This window comes from Staurois parvus, unplaced genomic scaffold, assembly GCF_062004578.1.
Source record: "Staurois parvus isolate SC_StPar_1 unplaced genomic scaffold, SC_StPar_1.0 ptg000505l, whole genome shotgun sequence".
NCBI classification, from domain to species: domain Eukaryota; kingdom Metazoa; phylum Chordata; class Amphibia; order Anura; family Ranidae; genus Staurois; species Staurois parvus.
The window spans coordinates 6,239,485-6,243,306 of NW_028318301.1; the positions used below are offsets into that span (position 1 = coordinate 6,239,485).

A 3,822-nucleotide genomic window follows, 5' to 3' on the forward strand; every position below is an offset into this window, starting at 1 on the left:
AGGCCATTACCTCCTTAGGTATTTTCCCTTCCACAAAAAGGGGAGGGAATTACACAGTATCATATAGATATAGTCAAAAAATATCAATAATCCAGCAAACACTGTACACCATGCAGATGTTTAAGACTGAGTCCAAACCTCCAAGGTGGCAGAACAGGTTATAAGAACCTTTAAGGAAGTATATCACAACAATAAAGCAAAAGCAAGCCACCAAAAATGACACTAATTGTTAATGTCATAAGCACCTCTCCGACTCACTTGTACAAGTGTGGATACATAAACCCAGGGGACAGCATACTAAACAATATGATAGTGTGACAAGAACACACCTATCTGAAAAAGAAGGTTTCTAAAAGATCCACGCGGAGTAGTATGAATTCAAATGAATTTAACAATACTTTATTTGATCACATAGATCATGGGGAGGTTAAACATGAGCACGGTGTACATATGAAAAAAATAAAATCATGTTTAAAAACACTTAGCGTCTTCAATTAAGGGTCATCTTAGCCAACAGAGCATCATATAAGGCAGAGTAGTGTAATGATGGAGTAGTTATCCTGGATTTCCGTAGGTTTCCTGCTTAATATTTGTGTGAACCGTATATTCAGTGGGTGTGTTCCCAGTATATATCAGGGACCTCCTGGAATGTACAAGCTGGAACACAAAAATACATGGTATGTATCTAGCAATATGGAAACCAAATCACATCCAAAATTTACCAGGCCTCCCTCCACAATAGTCAATGGATGCTGCTGTTACCTTCTCAGAGGTGAGACTATCATACCCGCCTCTCAAATGTAGGGACTTCCTGGATAGCCACCCCAAATGGAACAAGGTCCACAGTACCAAATGATTCTGAGGATATACATAGAAAAAGATAATAAATGTGTAGAACATGGGCATCAGGTAATCCCGAAAACAAAACACACATAGAGATGTGGATATATTACCATCAATAAGGATCAAGAAGACTCCTGTCGACTTGAACTAAGATCAGGTCCTTGATGCTTTTCCAAAAATGCATATGGGGGTGAGGGACCAGGTATACACGATGCGTGGATTTCAAACACATATAGTGTGTATATAGCGTATAGCAGGCCGTAGATACCTGAATTTAATATACCCAGTAAAGGGTTTCCAAAAATTGCTCAATTTGAGAAGGTTATTTGCGGTTTTATAAGGATGTGGCTATGTCACAGCAAAAAAATACCTGAATAGGATAGCGTATGTATATATATATATATATGTAGATTCTCCTCCTTAGAGGATTTCCAAAAAATTCCCCGAGTATGCAGGGTAAATTAGGCCCATACAGCATGCCCTATGAACACCATGTAGGCTCTGTAAATCTCAACAGCCGTAAGCTTTTAAATAACTTGCCACCGGTGGAAGATATATTTCCCTGAGGGATTGCCGTTTGCGTACCGCTGTGATAATAGCCCACTGGTAGTTCTCAAGAGGTCTTGGGCCTACCTAGCAGGGAGCTGTGACACCGCCGTTCCTTCCCGCCTCGTGGGCGCCGCACCCTGTGAAGACGCCGAGCGTAGTGACGTCAATACGTTGACGCGTTTCGTCCGCCAATCACCGCAGACTTCGTCAGAACTGTATCAGTGGATGCCATGGGTGATTTCTCTGCTTCCCTGCCTCTAGCGTGAACCCTGTGGTTGTCAGATATCTGAATGTTTATGTATGCATCTGCTAATGCGGCTGCAACTTTAGCAGACCCAGGCTTGCACTCAAAAATAAACTGTTAAACTTCTACGAGACAAATTTGCAATAGTTGATTCTGGATCATAATGTCCCCTAGAGACCCATAGGAACCTTCTTTCAGTTCTTTAGTCCCCTTCCAGAAAGGGATGCATAGACAGCTAAACAAATCTGTTTAAGTATATGCAGATGTTTCTTCAGTGACCTGAATTTCTTACAGTATACCTGATGTCAAATGACACATAATAATTACAGCATCCTTTAAAGCTTTATAAACGGCACACAACTAAGTTGGCAATTGCACACAGGCCTCCGGGGCTTTGCCTCTCAATCATGGCCTTAGATACTAGGCCCACTGCATCTATAGAAAGTGGCGATGGCAACACGTTTTTTTCCAAACTATTGCAAATAAGTGTCAGTTTTGCTGTCCTTCTCCATGGCTGAACAAGGTGCCTCTCTGTACTCAGGGGAATAAAAGACAGATCCAGTTGATGTTCCTGGAGTTTAGTCATCCACAGTTTATGCCAGGGGACTGCTTCCCTCTCTACCTGGCACTCTGCAGCCTCTTTCTCTCAGCTCTCTGCAGCTTCAGCCTGGTGCTCATGAAACTGCAGATATGCCATAGGATTTAAAGCCATTATCTTTTGAAGTGCTTTCTGCAGCTGAGGATTAATGTTGGGAAAAAAGACAGTCTAGTGTTGGCATAAAATCAACAAATTTATAATCTTTGCAGCTCTCAAATTTCACTAAATGACATCCATTGCTGCTGCAGTAAGAAGTGACAATTTATCAATATTAAACCTCATTTGTTCCATAGGTTCCCAATGAAATAGTGCATTGAGGTCGGCTTGTAAGGTGGAGACATCATGTAAGGACATTATTCCACTGCATAGCTTGGTGTCATCTGCAAATACAGAAATAGAACTTTCAGGCAACTTGCACACTGCAGGCATTTTTTTACTGATGTTAATGCAGCCTATTGTTTTCAATATGCCTGTACACATAGGAGAATAAACATGCGAGTATTGATCAGTAAAATAAAACAATACAGAAATCTGAGTTGCTGGTCAGTATTTTTGCATGTATACTCGTGAATAGGCACAAAACACACACAAATGTGCACAATTACATGCAAGTGCTACACATCCTGCTTGTGTGTTCTTACTTGCAAATACGTTTGTACCACCCTCCTTGTTTAGCTAGGGTAAGCTAGATACAAATGGTTAGACAGGAGCTGGTTAGCAGCTCAGATGTGATAGTCAGTGGGGTCAAATTATGGTCAAGGCTGAGAGACTCTGCAGGCCAGACCCTCTGGAATTTCCCCCTGTTCTGAGGCTTTCGAAGGAGGGCCTTGGAGGCAGTAGGTGGATCTGAGGAGTGACTGGCTGCATTCTTGAGGGACCTCAGCCAATCCCCAACAGAAGGTTTTGCAAGAGGCTGGGACTCCCTTAAAAGTGTAAGAGCCTGCTCAGTAGCAGAGGTGTGAGGAGTCAGGTAGAAGAAGGAGTAGGAAGATGTGAGGCTGGAAAAGGAAGGCTGCCAGGAGGCCTAGTGAGATGGGGCCTGCCTGCGAGCCTGGAGATGGAAAGGCGGAAAACTCGGGACTCACTGGCCACCTGAGCAAGGACAATCTGTATGGCAGGGAAGGAGCAGTCTGGTTGATAGTGCTTTAGTCACGGACTGAAATCGTCCACTGCTTATCTGTTCCTGTCTAAAATTTATGACGCTAGCTTAGAAATGTGCGCACATTGGAAGGGACTCACGCTGACACACAAGTTCAGTCTATGAACACTTCTAGTTTATTATAATGAGAAAGTGAGCTTATATATGCAGAATGATGCGAGAGTCATGTGACAACATCATAAGCATTATATTTAGAGATGAGCGAAGTATTCAAAAATTCGATTCGGCAGATTCGGCGAATTCGAGGAATAAATTTGATTCGATGCGAATATATTCGCTGCGATTTTAACTTATAAAAGGGTGTTTCTAGGCTTCAGAGAGCCTTTATATTAGTGCAGAACACTGTACCTTTAATTTAAATGCCCTTGGAGTCTGCTGGGGAAGAGAAATAATACTGTCAGTCAGTATGACATGCAGATGAGTGCCGTC

At 42.4% G+C, this 3,822-nt stretch overlaps 1 long non-coding RNA gene across 1 annotated transcript; it reads right to left on the reverse strand.

Moving 5' to 3' along the window:
- Positions 1 to 377: 377 nt before the first annotated feature.
- Positions 378 to 1,063, reverse strand: LOC149451939 (uncharacterized). Its single transcript, XR_016314966.1, has 2 exons — positions 763 to 1,063; positions 378 to 657 (listed from the first exon to the last, which is right to left on the reverse strand). It is a non-coding gene; the product is annotated as an uncharacterized LOC149451939 (long non-coding RNA).
- Between the last annotated feature and the right edge of the window lie 2,759 nt (positions 1,064 to 3,822).